This window comes from Pinus tabuliformis, chromosome 8, assembly GCF_031772625.1.
Source record: "Pinus tabuliformis cultivar Carrire ecotype Pingquan chromosome 8, CPIR1, whole genome shotgun sequence".
NCBI lineage: Eukaryota > Viridiplantae > Streptophyta > Pinopsida > Pinales > Pinaceae > Pinus > Pinus tabuliformis.
The window spans coordinates 1749404761-1749422932 of NC_142294.1; positions in this window are offsets into that span (position 1 = coordinate 1749404761).

Genomic DNA, 18172 nt, shown 5'->3' on the forward strand with positions numbered 1-18172 from the left:
TTTAGTCAGTTTTCTAGTCAGTTTTGATCTGAGTATGGGAATGCCTACCTCAGCGATGATATGTCTACATATATACATTTTTCATTGAATGTTTTTACAGGTTTCGACTAGGGTGTCCACAGGATGATCCTTGAAATGATAAAGTACTTCACTCTTCATAAATGACAGACTCTATCTTCATCTATTACAGACTTCGCACTTTAGGGGGAAATCTGTTGCACTAAAAATCGTCACCTTGACATTCTGCTATCTGTGTGAGTTCATTATCACTCATACTTTTCCCCTCTGCAAGTCTGAAACATGAGTTCCTCATATCAAGCCTGGAAAATAAGAGAAAGCCTTCAAAATCTTTAAAACTCTAGTTCCACACTTTCTCTTTGTCTTACCTGCGGTCCTGCATCTAATGTTCAAGTCTCCTGCGCACCTGACTGCACTGTCTCTGTGTTAAAGGTGCGAACCCCTGTAAAAGTTAAAAGGCGCAAGTATACTTTGAAAAAACTCACTTTCAATCATTTTTAGAAGCCTCTGGAAGGAATCTTGAGGTGGCAAGCTCACTCTTTTAAGGTTCATGTATCCCATACCTTAAGGATCTAACCCCTTGATGTGAGGAGCTTATCCCTTTGAAGGAGGATTCTATCCCTTCATAGGTGAACCTATAACCTCCTTCTCTGCACTATAAAAAGAAGCATTGGGTTGGTTACTTGGGAGGTTAGAAGCTAAATATTTTTTAGGTGAAATGCTGCTGGAACTTAGTCTTCTTTAGTTGAGTTTTTATGAGGAGATATTACATACCTCTAAGATCTCATTTGGAAGAGTGCAAGGTTGTCAAAGTAAAGGAAATTCCTGTTTTGGACCCCAGGAAGAGCTTGTTCAATATCAATGCTGAAAATGTTGTAAGGTTCTTCTACTATTCAAAGTTAATACAAATATATTTGTTTTTCTCAATAAGTTGTTAATTGATGGTTTATTTTATGGATTCCTTGATCACCATAATAGACATGATTTATAATATTTGCTATGCAGGTGCTATTTAATGTTTGCTTGTTTGTGATTGCAGGTCCTCAAAGGTAACTCTTTCGAACAACTAGGGGATGACTACTACGAACAAGCATTGGATCTAAGGTAGGATCTTAACACCTTTGTAGTATTTATTTATAAATCGCATATGTCTAGAGAAAGATAGGTTTGTTTGTCCGTTTGTTGCTAGACTATCCTCTGATACTAGGGAGGTCGGCCTTGTCCGCAAGATCAATTTATCCGGCCAATAGGTGTAAGTAAAACAATGGCAAATCTTCAGAGGTATTTTTACTGGCCTCGTATGCTTGAAGGTGTGTCACGTTTTATCAGAGGTTGTTCATTGTGTGTAGTCAGTAAGCCTAGTAACAGGAAACTAGGATTGTGTTCAAGACCATGGGAAAGTGTTTCTATGGATTTTGTAGGAGCTCTTCCTTTGTCAAGGAAAGGTCGTGATTATTTGTATGTTGTTGTGGATAGGTTCAACAAGATGTGCATGTTAATGCCTTGTAAAAACAAAATTACAGCTGAACAAACAGTTCAACTTTTCTTTCAAAATGTATGGGTTCATTTTGGATTGCCTACTTCTATTGTAAGTGATCATGATTCTCGATTTGTTGGGAATTTTTGGTCAAGTTTATGGAACCTAATGGACACTAAGTTGAAGAAAAGTACAACCTTTCATCTGCAAACAGATGGTCAAACTGAAGTGGTTAACAGGACAATTATTCATTTGCTAAGAGGATATTGCAACAAACATCCTAAGTTGTGGGATGAACAATTGCATTATATTCAACATGCTTACAACCAAGCAAAACACTCTTCTACTCTAACTTCACCTTTTGAGGCATGTCTTGGTTATTTTCCTAAAACGCCTTTGGATTTCATCTTTGAGAAAGATGTAGTTGTAGATGGACATAGTGACATAGACAGGGCAAATAAATTCATTGAGCAAATTCAGTTGATTCACCAAACAGTTCAAGAACAACTAGAAAAAAGTCAAGGCAAGTATAAGGCAAGGCATGATAAGCATCATGTAGATCATCAATTTCAAGTAGGTGATGAAGTTTGGCTATACATCAGAAAGGAAAGGATTCAAGGTAAAGGTAAGAAGTTGAAACCAATTCATTATGGTCCATTTAAAATTATGGAAAAGATTCGTAATAATGCTTTCAAGCTTGATTTGCCTTCATATATGCAAATTTATTCCGTTGTTAATGTTGAAAAATTGATATTATATGAACCTCATTTGATTGAAGATAAAGGAGAGAATGTTAAAATTCCATCTATTGAAGATTTTTCTCCAGAATACCTTGATGTGCTTCAACAAGACACTATACTTGACAAAAGTATAAGGACAAATAAAAGGGGAAATATTGATTATCTTTGGGTGGGTCTCAAAGGTACACATCCATCAAAGGCCAAATGGATTGAAGTGGGGAAGGTGAGGGAAAAATACCCTCATCTGTTCAATAACTGAAAGTGATCCTTTTGGGGTCCAAAAGGCTTCCAGTGGGGAGGAGTGATCAGGTGCTCAGAATTATGCTCAAAATTCAAAGTGTCAGAATCTTGTCAAACTTAGCTTCAGATTAAAGAACTTGTCATTCTAAATCCAATGGTGTGAATGACACTCAAAACCGAGTTCGTATGCAGAAGTTAGAGCAAGTCAAATTTCAGGTTTGACTTGCCTACATGGCAGGATTAGGATGATGTGGCAAGTCTTCAGAAAATAAGGAGGCACCAAGTGGTAGCCCGCCATTGGCCCTCGCAAATCACATATCATAGCAGTAAGTGTTTTAGTGTTACAAATTGGTCCCCGGCAGGTTCAGGGTTGCGATACGATGAGGCAATCGCAAATTGTAATCGCAATTAATGAAGGGGAAAACATAACAACTTATCGGCTCTAGTCCCGGCAAGGTTGAAGTTGCAATGCGATGCAATCAAATATCGCAATCACATCGACAAAATGAATTGGCCTTGTCACAGTGGAGTTCTGATTGCGATAGACCTCGGATGTGATAGGTTTATATGCCACAGTTTAAAACCCTGACGAGTTCGCGAAATCGTAATCGCAGTGTTTTGTCGGGTAAACAATACCTTCGCCCATAGCTGATTACCAATTATGATGAGTAAGAGGTTCCAGACACCGGAATTTGATATATTTCAGTTCATTATCTCGTCAGGTCTGCAATACCGCATCACAATGTTTGTTGTGTTAAGAGCCTGTAGAACTGTCGATTTTGATTGCAATAAGGTCAACAGAATATAGCCCACCAAACGATGAAATTTTCGCTTCCTTTTTGGATTTTGGAGCGGAAAAAGGGTTTTTGGTCAGTTTTGGAGCATTTTGTGGAACAAATAGTGGAGGAACTGGGATAAGTCATAACTCCTTCAGTTCTTATCCAAATGGTATGCACAAATAGTCAATGCTAGTATTTTTTGGTATTCTGAACTCGAGGAGGCTGGTTTCAGAGGCATCTGAGAATTGTAAACACACTTTTGTTGTAATTTGAGCATAATAGAGAGGCAAAAGCCATTGGAAGCTCCACCAAGGAGATGTAGCCCAAGAGGGGTGAACTCCTTTATCATGTGCTTGTTGTGTGTTGTATATTGATGTTCATTGTTGTGATATTGTTGTTGTTCAACATTTTTTTTTATGTTAAATTGTTTATAACATTTACATAATGAACTCTCATGGGAATCTGTTAATTACAAAAGTTTTTAAATCCTTAAGTGCTTGAAAAGAAAATGATAAGCATCTGGGGTTTATTTATGAATGGGAAATTAGTACAACATTACCAATCTACTCCAATTTAGATCATCTTCACACAATCTTGTAGATGGTGATATCGGATGTTGATATGCTTGGATCAAACATGAAAATTTGGATTCTCAAAGAGTTTGATACAAATCTAATTGTCAATTAAATCACTGTAGGATTCATTTGTTGACCAAATAATCCAACAAGGATCTTCCTCATCTATATAGCCTCATAATTTGCTTGATTATCAACCATGTACTCTACTTCTATTGAACTGAGTGCAACTGATCTCTACTTCATGTTGTACCAAGAAACGGTTACTAACCCAATACTGAAGATTCCCCCTGATGTGCTCTTCCTGATGGATGGACTCCTTTCCCAATCTACATCTATGAATCCTTGCAGCTTCGCTCCCTCTATCCATTTGTACCAAAGCCTAAACTGAGTGGTGCCTCTTAGGTATCTCAACACATTTTTAGCTTCCTTCCAATACAGTTTGGTTGGATTAACCATTGCTTGACTAAGTTGGTTAACTGTAAAACATATGTCTAGTCCTAAAAATAGTAGCCTCCACTACTTCACCTGAAGTAGCATCTTCCTTCCTCCAATTTCCTACTAGAGGAGTCTCCATGGGTTTGTTTCTCTCCATGTGGAACTTCTTCAGTATCTCGTTGGCATACTTGCCCTAAGATACAAATAGTTCCTCATCTCCTTGCCATACTTCCGTACCACGAAAATAATTCATGAGCCCCAAGTCCTTCAACTCGATTTCTCTTGGAATATCCTCTTTGTATTATTTTACTAGCTTCTCATCACCTTCTAGAGTTAAATCATCGACATATATACTATAATCAATAATTTACCTTCAACCAAAATATGGTAAAGGTTTGCATCTGCTTTACTTTTGGTGAAGCCCAACTTGGTGAAATAGTTGTCGATCCTGGTGTACCAAGCACAGGGTGCTTGTTTCAATCCATACAATGCTCGCTTGAGTCTACACACATGAAACTCTCTTGAAGGTCTCAAATCCTTCCGACTGTTCAACCTACACTTCTTCCTTAATCACTCCATTAAGGAATGTTGTCTTCACATCCATCTGATGTATTTTTCATCCCATCTACACTGAAAGTGGTAGAATAATTCTAATTGAAGAGTGCCTTGATACTAGAGAGAAGGTCTCCGCATAATCAATTCCCTCCACCCGAGAGAACCATTTGGCAACAAATATGACCTTTTGTTTCTCCACACTTCCATTTGCTGCTTGATTTACCTTGTAAAGTCATCTAGAACTGCCCATTGACTTGTCTGCTAGTCTTGGGACCACTTCTGAAAAATCATTTTTGATAATGGAGTCATACTCCTCTACCATAGCATCAAGCCATTCTAGTTGTTGCACTTCTTCCTCGAATGAGGATGGCTCAATCTCTACACTCTCGCTCATCATGGTCATGTAGCCAGTGTATTGATCTAGTCACCTCCTATGTTTGTGTTGTGATGTGGGTGATCCCACATTCGCTCTAGCATCATGCATCAATTTTTTAGCCTCTATGGTGCGCTTCCTTCCATGTCTGGTAGTCTCTGCATGAGTGGGTTCTTCCACTCTCTTCTCCTCTACGTGTGTCTGCTCCACATCATCCCAAGGTTCTTCCTTTGGAGCTAAAATCTCCTTATCTACATGTAACTGAAGCTTCCTCTTAAGGGAAAATATCATAGCCTTCTCTTCATCAAACTTCACATCTCTACGAACCACTATCATCCTGTGAGATGGCAAGTACACCCGATAGTTGTGAGGTGTATCAGTGTACCCCACAAATATGCCCAACTCATCTATTAGCTCTAGCTTTTTACTTGAATCCTTGGTAACATGAAAGTAAAGTGATGAACCAAATATCCTAAAGTGTGCCACATCTAGCTTCTTACCTGGAAAATCTTCTTGTGGTGTACTCATCCAGAGAATCTGATGAGGATTCATGTTCTGCACATATACAATTATGTTGCATGCTTCAACCCACAAGTGCAACGGTAGGCACTGATCATGTAACATTTCACATCTAGCTCTGTTACAGATCCATTTGGGCACATCACTCCCATCATTCAGATCAGTATCATTAGGGCTCATCAAACCCTAATTCAGTTGCTACATGCCCTAGACAAGTCATCACTTTGAATGCCTCCTTCCCTGAGAGTTTCTTGGCCTAAATCCCTCCAAAATTTCCTCCTTGAGGGACCAGCGTAGCCTTGGTCAAGGGTAAGTGCACTTCAGTGCAGGTAGGCCCATGTCAGGGTGCTCTATAGAGCACCTAGGCCCACTTTGACCTGCGCTGGGCAAGTTTGAGCAAAATCATCATAGGGTTCTGGGAATATTCTTATCTTCTGGAGCCATCTAGAATATTCCCACACTTATCATCTCCTATGAGCTAGAAATTGGATAGGGAATGAGTTAAGTAACCTCCTATCCTCTCATCCCTTCCTCCATGTAAACTAATTCTAAGTTTGGAAGGCCATTCAATACCCTCATTTATGACCAAACCTCCTCCATTTGCCTATAAATTGAGCACTCATCTATTGATTAGGGGTTGGACTTTGAGAATTTGTAAGGAGATATTGTTGATATGAGGATTGAGATTGTAAGTAAGTAGTGTTATGCTGCCGGAGTGCTGTGCTATTGATGTGATGTTGGTTGGAATCCAAGTTGGAAGAGTGACAATGGATCGGACTTCATGGTTGTAATTCTTCCTTCTGCTTAATAAAGTTGTTTACACCTTCTTCCATATGCTTATCTTCACACATGATGTTTATATGTGTGAATGTATCTGATTTCATTTACTTATATTCGATAGATCTCTTGCTTTGATTGGTTCTTTGTCTTCTGTTTATGCTTGCAGGTACTTTTTGAGCAATTTAAGTTCGAGAAGGAGCGACAGGAGCCATACAAAGGAGACAAAAGGAAACCGAAAGAACAAGTAGGTCTTTTGATTCCCTTGTATTATTTATCATCTATAGAAAAAGGATAATCACTTTAAATCTGTTGTTCTAGGTATAGCTACCTACCTAGGGAATTAGTATTTATCCGTAGATGCAAAATTCCTCATAACAAGTTGGCGACTCCACTGGGGAAGGATCCCTCATTCTGGTTAGTTTACCTTCATCCTAATACACTCTAGTAGACCGTACTTTCTTCCATTGATCTTGTTTCAGCCTTTTTGAAGTGTTTTTTCGTGAAAATTGTGCTTGTAAGCCCCTAGGATGGCCTCTCTAGCACCAACAAAGGTTTGGTCTAGAGACAGAGCGTTGAAGAGCACTCCTGGCTTGAGGACAGTGCTTTGAAGCGCAATGTCTCCCATTCAAGGCTGCGCTAATCCTCCTTAGGACAAAAATCCCTCATTTAAGTTGATTTTTGCCAAATTTCCTTTTGTTTCTGCTTGTTGAAAGATCAATGATGCTTGTGCCTCTGAAATAAATTTGTGTTTCCTTTTCCAGCCCTACTTTGTCCTTGATTGTTTAGTGTTTCTTAAATGATTTCTTTATCACTATCAATTCATTGTCAAAGTTAGTTTATAGTCAATTAATCTTTTTTCAAAAGAAAGTGTCGTAAAAGTCTTCATTTCTTTCGAAACGGAACTATCGTAAAGTCTTCGTTCTTGCAAAAAGATTGATTGATTGTATGTGCATTAGTTTCCTTTTGTTCATCATAACATTAAGGGAATTGAAAAGAAAAACTTGCATTGTGCATTGAAAAAGTTTGTGTGTGCTCATAGGAATAGTTTAGGGAAATTGCATTAGATGTGTTCTTTGTTCTTTGATTAAAAGAATCTAATTGCTCTATCCCTACTAGCTAAGGTTTTCATTGTTAAAATTGAATGAAAAGAATGCTTATCATATTAGTTGCATTCTAGGAATTGAAAATACATCACGTGGTGAACCTTGAAAGGAAAATTCTTAATCAAGATCAACTTAAAATTAACATCAATTAACCTAATGGAGCATTGTCACCTAACACAAAACATTTAGAGGTTCTAAGCTAAAGACGTGTTCTGGCGTCGTAAAACATAGCAGTTGTCACTAACTTGTTTGTGATACATTCCGAGTGTGATACCTCATTCCACGTACGTGAGTATATCGTATCTCATCCACGTACCTTCAGGTATATAGGGCAATGTTACAGTACGTAAAGTATATGGGAATTCTCTCACTATGTGGTTTCGCATTAGACAATGCTAATACAAATTGGGCCTCCACGTACTTTCGGGTATATATGGGAGGAAAACATTAGGTTGCTATCCATCCTTAGGTAACCGAGTCGGACGCCTTGTACACTGTCATACACCGAACACAACATTCAGGTAGATTGCCTACCCGTACTTCTCGGTTCACCGGGAGGTATTCTACAGTTCACAGTTGCTTGGTAATCCTTTTTCCTAGATCATCCCTCTTTTGCTTTGTTATGTTATTTTTATGAAAATAAAATTAACTGACCGCGGATAACATCCTCCACGCTTGCTCCTTAGTTGATCTTAGGCTGAGACATATGGCGACAAATCCAAAGTCCACCGTTCAAGGAATTCCTTTTGATGGGAATCCTAGTCTTTTTCCTCCTTTTGGAAATATTGTTGCTCCTTATATGGCTACATTATCCCTTTCGAGATTTACCATTGGCTTGTGAGTATGGTTGTTTTCAACCTCCTTGGTTCAAAATGTCATGATTTCTCAACAATCGAGTACTCCTCCAACTGGAAAAAATCAACCTCCAGTTGATCCCAAAGTTGACCCTTTGCCTTTTTCATCGGTTGTTTCTTCCTCCCCTTCTTCCTCTTCGCCTGGTGAAATTATTTATACTAGTAACCAGGTGGCTAAGAAGAAGAATAAAGGGAAGAAGAAGAAGAAGAAGCCAATTCAGCAGGGGGGAAACCAAGCAACCATTGCTTCAAATGCAACTTTAGATGAGAAACCATCCCATAAGCCTCACAAAGTTCAATATCCATGCAAACTTTGCACGAGAGACCATCTTCTTCAAAATTGTCCTGGTATTCCTCAAATCTTAGAAGAATGGTCTTCTCGTTCACATCACCCTGTGTCATCAACTTCTAGAGATCATGCTGGTGACACACCATCAACTAGTGGTAGTAAAGTTCATGGAAAGAAGGGTAAAGTTAAGTTTCCCCGTAGGTTATGTGAAGGGAATGGTATTCACCTTTGTCCCTATCTGGACGAACCCCAAAAAGTGTTGGATAATCATCGTACTTCTCCGCAGCGACTTCCATCTAGTTACAGGATACTCTCACTTGATCCTTCACTAGTTGATAAAATGACTGACCCAAATCAACCATCGGTAAAACCCACTCTCTCTGAATGTGAATCCCATGAGTCTATACCTAACCCATCACAGGGTGAGGTAACAATTGACCCAATTTCACCTTCAGTTAATCATACCTTTCTCGTAGAGAGTGAGTATGATACCACTCAGGTTCTCTTCATTTCTTCAGATTCAAATGAGCTTGGGTGCAACCCTCCTGTTCCATCAAAACAGGAGGAAAATCCTCCCATTCTCGTAACTCAAGGGGGTAATTATCCCGTTCCTACTATAGCTCCTCCAAGTACTCTGGTCACTTCCTTTGATTCGAATTGACTGGTAGGATGTCGTCTTCCTTCTTATGTGCCTTTCCAGATCATAGTATAGGTTTGTAATATGATTGTACCTAGCACTATTATAGATGAAGGTGCATCTGTGAGTATCCTTTCCTCCACTGCTTGGCAAGCATTTGGTTCACCGCCACTTGTACCTGTTACCCAAAATCTATTAGCTTTTAGCAAAGGAACTAGTCAACCATTAGGGATCCTTCCTCAGTTGCCTATTATGTTGGGAGGAAAAATCATTTATCTGAATGTGATGGTAGTCCTAGGCCCTTTAGATTACAATTTACTTCTTGGGTGTGACTATGTTTATGACATGGGAGCTATTGTTTCAACACTCTTTTGAGTGATTTGTTTCCCACATGAAGGCGGAATTGTCACCGTTGACCAGCTTTCATTTCCTGGTCCAAATATGGCTTCTAGTCAACCATCTTCCCTACATGGCCCTTTTGTACCAATGGTATCTTCCCCACCACGGGTTAATTATGTGGCAACCCATTCCATGCCTACATCAACTGACGATCAATTCAGTGATGTTGTACATTATGTACATGGGGCATTGGAACCATATCTCTCTAATGGATTCCTTGCTATGGATCCCTTCCAGAGAATTGTTCTCCCATCTGATGAGAACCTCTTGGAAGTCATGACCTCTTATGAGTCGTGATCGAGGAAAATGAGGATAGTTCTTTTACTGTGTCAACCTCGTTAAAAAATGAAACAGGTCAGAGCATAGTTCCTTGTCTTGTGTCAAGCTCGTTAAAAAATGAAAGAAGGAATATGAGGATAGTTCTTGGTCTTATGCCAACCTTGTTAAAAAATGAAACAAGGAATATGAGGATAGTTCTTTATCTTGTGTCAACCTCGTTAAAAAATGAAACAGGGAATATGAGGATAGTTCTTTTACTATGTCAACCTCATTAAAAAATGAAACAGGTTATATTAGCATAGTTCCTTGTCTTGTGTCAAGCTCGTTAAAAAATGAAACAAGGAATACGAGGAGAGTCCTTTTACTGTGTCAACCTCATTAAAAAATGAAATAGGTCCCAGAGCATAGTTCCTTGTCTTATGTCAAGCTCGTTAAAAAATGAAACAAGGAATATGAGCATAGTTCCTTGTCTTGTGTCAAGCTCGTTAAAAAATGAAACAAGGTTATGAGGATAGTTCCTTGTCTTGTGTCAACCTCGTTAAAAAATGAAACAAGGAATATGATCATAGTTCCTTGTCTTGTGTCAATCTCGTTAAAAAAATGAAACAAGGAATATGAGCATAGTTCCTTGTCTTGTGTCAAGCTCGTTAAAAAATGAAACAAGGGTATGAGGATAGTTCCTGGTCTTGTTTCAACCTCATTAAAAAATGAAACAAGGAATAGGAGTATAGTTCTTGGGCTTGTGTTAACCTCGTTAAAAAATGAAACAAAGGGTATGAGCATAGTTCCTTGTCTTGTGTCAAGATCGTTAAAAAATGAAACAAGGAATCTGAGCAGAGTTCCTTGTCTTGTGACAAGCTCATTAAAAAATGAAACAAGGTCCCCTATAGCAAAGTTCCAATTCGAATCTTTGATTAGATCTCATAAAATCCCAGTTGAGTCTTTCACTTGATCTTGTATATGAACCTTCATTCCATCCACCTCATAGCCATGAGTAGCCTACTTAGGTGAATGCAATGAAGCTTGAGGCGCATGCATCTAGAATCGAGTCATCATGCTGGGGACATGTAAACTGAATTCAAGCATAGTTTTTAGGTTCAAGCTTGTGTAAAAATCAAACTAAATCCAAGCTGAGTTTTTTCGTTTCAAGCTTGTGTGAACATGAAATTGAATTCAAGCATAGTTTTTCATTTCAAGCTTGTGTAAACATGAAACTGAATCCAAGCATAGTTTGTTGTTTCAAGCTTGTGTAAACATGAAACTTAATCCAAGCATAGTTCCCTATGGTTCAAGCTTGTGTAAAAATGAACCCATCTCCATTTTGACCCTCATGATTGCCATTCTATCAGCCTTTTCGTCAAATGAGCCTTAGTTGTTCTCCTTCCATCTATCTGCTTGGCTGATCATATGATTTCACTTGGTTGTTTTACCCTTTTTGAGGAACAATTGCAATGAGTGGTCTCATTAGCCAGCCTCTTCACATAAATCAACATGTTTTGATAAGTTCCAACATCACCGGAACCAGTTGCTATCCTAGATACCACTCATTCCTCAAAGTGGAGTCCTCTTTAAGCTCTTTTCAGACTCTCGAAATATGAAAAGATTGCCGAGCGCTTGTCCTTTCTAGCTCGTTAACGGATTGGAAATGACATCTACTCAATATAAGTTTAACCCTTTTCCAGACTGCGATAGATTATTTACAAAAAAGGAATACGTTGATCGAACATGGTCAATAGGTTCTCTCTTGTATTGTTTTACGCTTTTTCAGACTTAGGAGACAAATCTACAAAAAAGAACTTGTGGAGTTTTCTTTTTGTCCCTTTTCAAACTCTCTAAACATGAAAAGGATCAAGTTATCATTGTCGTTAGACTCGTTAAAACATCAAATAGCGACAAACTTGTCTGTCATGACAAGATCAAGTTTCACCTTTGCTAGACTTGTTAAAACATCACATAGCGATGGATTCACCTGAAGGGTGGAATTATACAACAAGCATATGTTATCCTCCTCAAGCTTGATAAAAAATAAAGAGGTATTGGTCAGCAATGACTAGGGAAAATGGGAAAAAGGGTAAACCACTTTATGGCAGCAGGTCGCTCTTGAACATGACACTTTCACTTCATCATTGTGACTATATGGGTTGGGTTATCTGCTTGATGGTCATCATACCTTGGTCTATCATACCATCCATTACTTTTGTTTTGGGTCAATGCTACCAATTCATTTAGTGTCGCCGACATGTTCAAGAGAAGTCACTCAGTTAAAATTCATCCTTTGCAATACTCATAAACCTTCATTTTCATGACCGCCATTCTTGAACCTTGTGTCGTCAGTCAAATTCCGTCTCCAAAATCATTACACTCATTTCATGTCATTGATGTGGGATACATCAAAGCCTCCTACAATGGGTCGCTCCTTGTCGACATCAGCACATTATCCAAGAAGTTGACTTAGAAACACCCTTCCAGTACCTTGAGGCTTGCATACATCAATGGCAAGTTTCTCACTTCCGGCGATAGGTTGACATCACTGGCCTTCGACTGAAAGAATTTGTATGGTGTTCAACATCAAAACATCCATTCACACCATGTAGAATATACTACAGTACCTTGAGGATCATTATCATTATCGGTGATTTCTCTCGCGTATGTTAATGGCTTACATCATTGGCTGGTAATCAGACGGTGTCTTTCCATGTTCGACTTCATATCACATATTCACATGGTTAGACTCGTACTTGAGCAAATGATTGAACAAGATAGAATACCCCGGATCTAGTTTCATCCATCCAGGCTGCAATTTTAGTAAAGTACCAAATCGTTCGTACAATGGTTTTACATTGATGGTCATCCGATCATGGGTCTATATCTGTAGACGACTGTCTATGTACTTGTAATGAAATTTTATATGTTGAGAATGGGTATGCCTTCTGTTTGGTCAATTTAGTGTGTCCTAAATTGCTATTTAAAATGTCAATCCGAGAGTCATAAACTGTTGAAGTGAAGTGCACTATATATGCAAGATAATCGATTTCTTAGTTCTTTGTCGTTTTTGAGTTTTTGGTTTGTTTTTGGGTTTATCTTCTGTTGATTCCCTAATGTGAGATGGAAGAATTGAAAGTCAAGTATGGATGGCAATGGTGATTTCTACAATGATTTTCCAAACTTTAAAGTTCTCAAAAAGGCTGCAAAACTTGCTGTAATGAAATCAATTCCCAAAAGAAAAATAAAAATGTACCAAAATAGTGAACTAGTGACAATGAAGCCCAGTATCCTTACTGCTGTATAAAAAGAAAATAAAAACTGAACTCAAAGCAATTCAAAGACTGTAAGCAAAGCAAACTAAATCACACTACTTCAACTCATATTCTGACCCCTCACCTTTCGACTCGCTCTGGCTATAGGAGGTAATCATAAATAAATTGAGTAATCTGATATCTAAGTTGCAGGAAATGAAATTGCATAAAATGAAACTAAGATTAAACTACACATTCATATTTCAATTCCTGAAAATGACATGAGTAATCTAATCACTAATCTTGCAGAAAAGGAAACTAAATCATACTACATCAAATAATATTCTGATTCCTCACTATTTGAGTCGCTTGGCTATAGGAAGGTAACCATAAACAAATGGAGTAATATGATATCTAAATTACATGAAAGTAAATGAGCAAAACAGAACTGAAAGAAATGACAATGTTGGAATTAAAACTTCAAAAAATAAATCAGCAGAAAGGACATGATGATCTCATGTCATTAGTCATTAAAACTATGTAAATTGCCCGGGCTGCCTACAAGAACATGAAAGAAAAACACTAATCAACTAACAATCATGAGAAATCATAAAAGAAAGTATGGACAACAGTTAACATGAATAATATACAAGCAAACGATTATGAAAGAAGTGACATAATGACAGAAAGCAAGAAACTATACAGTAGATACAAAGCCTTGGTGTACAGGGGCCCTCTACAACCTAAGCCAATCAATACTCAGTCACAAATTTAACTTAAGAACGCCGTCTTCTCATATATTAAAGTGCAGTCAAAACATAAAGATAGAGCACGGCACAGTGGCTCATAAAAACAATCAAGATTACATGTAAAAGCTAACTATCAAGCGTATGATAACGCATTATTTATAATTGAAGAAGCTATAACTAATTCCTAAAATCTACGCTGCCAAACAGACACGTAAATATCCACGTCCTGAGATCTAGCAGTATGGTAGCCGTGACAAATAAATCTATGGAGTGGTGGCTGTTTGATTTGGTTCACGAATTGATCCACAGGTGTTAGCACACCTCCGGGGATTGAGGAACTTTCCACGCGAAACTGCACGTGGTAAAAACAGAGTCGTGCCATCGCAAAACTCTTGGTTTGACCACTCCTTCGACCGTCCTTGACCATGGTTGTTTGTGAGTGATTCGGCTGAACCAAGGGGGCACGCTCCATGTACATGTCATTTGCAGCTTGCCCATGTGGCTGGATTCTCCATTGGACACCTGTAACATAGTCTTCAACAAAATGGCTGCGGAAACTTGAGCTGGCTGCGGAAAGTGACAAGTTTCCGCAGCTAATTGAACAAAAATCTAAATCAAACAGCAGTCACAAGGCATAGTTAGGAAACCATTTTATAAGCTCTTTTTAAACTAATATGTATTGATTTGACAGCTTGGTGGGTCAAGTAAATGGAAAAGAAGGCTGAAAAGGTGTATAGGGAAGATGCAAGTTTGGGACTCAACACCTTCCCTCAGTGATTCATGAGAAAAAATAAAAATATCATGATATTATGTATTGTAATCGATGCAGGTCACCATCCAATTTGGAACCTCCTCATCACATTGTAAAGCATATCACTCGACATTATTATTTTCGACTTCATGCTTTAGGGGGAAGCTATTACAGATCCATTTGGGCACATCACTCGCATCATTCAGATCAGTATCATTGGGGATCATCAAACCCTAATTCAGTTGCTACATGCCCTAGACAAGTCATCACTTTGAATGCCTCCTTCCCTGAGGGTTTCTTGGCCTGAAGCCCTCCAAAATTGCCTCCTTAAGGGACCAGCGTAGCCTTGGTCAGGGGTAAGTGTGCTTCAGTGCAGGTAGGCCCATGTCAGGGTGCTCTACAGAGCACCTAGGCCCACTTTGACCTCTGTTAGGCGAGTTTGAGTGAAATCATCATAGGGTTCTGGGAATATTCTTATCTTCTGGAGCCATCTAGAATATTCCACACTTTCCATCTCCTATGAACTCGAAATTGGATAGGGAATGAGTTAAGTAACCTCCTATCCTCTCATCCCTTCCTCCATGGAAACTAATTCTAAGTTTGGAAGGCCATTCAATACCCTCATTTATGACCAAATGTCCTCCATTTGCCTATAAATTGAGCACTCATCTAAGTGATCAGGGGCTGGACTTCGAGAATTTGTAAGGAGATATTGTTGGTATGAGGATTGAGATTGTAAGTAAGTAGTGTTATGCTGCCGGAGTGTTGTGCTACTGATGTGATGTTGGTTGGAACCCAAGCTGGAAGAGTGACAATGGATCAGACTTCATGGTTGTAATTCTTCCTTCTACTTAATAAATTTGTTTATACCTTTTTCCATATGCTTATCTTGATATATGATGTTTATATGTGTGAATGTATCTGATTCCATTTACTTATATTCGATAGATCTCTTGCTTTGATTGGTTCTCTATCTTTTGTTTATGCTTGCAGGTACTTTTTGAGCAAGTTAAGTTCAAGAAGGAGCGACGAGAGTCATACAAAGGAGACAAAAGGAAAGTGAAAGAACAAGTAGGTCTTTTGATTCCCTTGTCTTATTTATCGCCTATAGAAAAAGGATAATTGCTTTAAATATGTTGTTCTAGTTATAGCTACCTACCTAGGGAATTAGTATTTATCCATAGATGAAAAATTCCTCATAACAAGCTCCCACAATACTTTTGTTCTTCCTTTCAGCCACCCCACTCTATTGTGGGTTATGGATTGTTATTAACTCCTGTCGAATGCCTTCTAATTCACATAAGCTTTTGAATTCATTCGAAACATAGTATCCACCATTATCACTCTTGAGAACCTTCACTTTCCTGCTAGTGTCTTTCTGAACAAGTGCTTTAAATTCACAAAATTTAGAGAATCATTGATCTTTCTTCTGCATGAATAAAATCCAACACTTACCTGAGAAATCATATACAAATATTACATAATACATGTGCTTGGCTGTGGAGACTATCGAGAACGGTCCACACACATCTAAGTGAAATATTTCAAGGATTTCTTGCACTAGACTGTCCTTATCATGAAATGTGGCTTTGGTGTACTTCCCTAATGTACACCCTTTGCATGTATCTCTCTCCTCTAGTGCACCCTTAGGAATTCCTGTCGAAATATGTTGCATGATCTTCAAAGCTCCGTGGTGAAAGTGGCCCAATCTTCTATGCCACAATTCAATGATGTCTCGGATTTTCACCTTCTCTTCTTTTGTGCTCAAATTTGCACAATATTATACATCCAATTTGTAGGAATTCTTCACCCGAAACTCAATCCACTTCACTTGTCATGAGGCTAAGTGATGAAGGAAATCCTTTCCTTTTCTAAATGTCACATCGTAGCCACAGTCCTCCAACATAAAAAATGAAACTAAATTCTTCTTTAGATGGGGAACATACATGACATATTTTAATGTGAGAGGAGAAACAGACTCCCTCTGAAAAGTAATAGTACCAATGTCGGTCGCGCTATAACTTCCATCATCTCCCATTTCAATGTGCATCTGGAGGTCCTTCTCCTCCAAGTCACTGAATAATTCTTTGTTTCTAGTCATATGGAATGAGGCTCCACTATCCAGATACTACACATTACCCATCATTGATGTCACCATGCAAGAAATGAGGGTGAAATTTAACTCGAATTGTGAAGCAAGAGGTTCACCTGTCGCTCCTCTTGAGGGCTTCTTTCCATCCTTCTTGTGTGGAAACTTCATGGCACAGTGTCCCAGCTCATGGCAGTGAAACATTTAATCTTCAAAAATTCCTTCTTCTTGCTGCCTTGAATGGAATCTCCTTAGGATTAGAATTTCTTTCCTTTCCCTTTCTTCACCTTTCCAGCTAAGGCACAATTCTCCTCATCATCATGCTTGGATGAGGTTCCCTCTCTGGTGCTTTGCCTTATCTCTTCCTGAACCAAGTTGGACCACAAACGCTCCCACTTTGGTAGATGTTCCGTGTCATTTACCAAATCCTGGTAATTGTGCCAACTCCTAGGAAGGCCTAGAAGTGCTAGGCTGACCATATATTCTTCATAAACTGTAATACCAACACTCCCAAGCTCATCTCGACGTTGGGTGAATCTACTCAAGTATTGTGGTATTATGTCACCCTATTCCATCTTGGTATTCCAAAACTTTTCCTTCAGTGCCAGCTTCCTATGGTCACTTTTGTTTTGAAACAAGTCGATCTAGGCATGCCACATTGCATATGGTGTATCCTTCATGTGGGGGTTCGAGACAATATGATCTTGAACTCCTTCTAGTATGATCCTTCTCGCCTTTGCAACACATTTTTTCCACTCTGCCATATCTTAAGAATTTCTTGTTGGAGGATTAGGAATATTGGTGTCTGTGAATTCCTTCAGCTCGTTGTCTTCCAACATTGGCTCCATCATTTCCTTCCAAGAAATATAGTTTGAACTACCCTCAAGGGAATATTCGAGTCTCAATCTGTAGAACATCCTGCTGCCTCTCAAGAATGATACTACAAATTCGATTTCACCTGCAAAAGACAAAATCGTATTCTCCTCTTCTAGAGTGATTTCTTCTATGATATCATGTAGAAATTCCTTCTAGATTCAAACTTCTAATTATTTTTTACTAAAATAATAGAATTGAATCTACTCTACTCATCAACGAAACAATTAAACAATCATGAAATCATGAATCATACAATCATGAAATCACGAAGCAGAAATAATTCAATCAACACATTACACAATGATTTCCTGGGGAAAGCCACAGCTAAAAACCCTCGCTATCTGTATATTTCATTAGTCAGAAAATATGAGAAGATTACAATGCTTTTCTCAAGCCTGAGCAACCTCTGCACTATC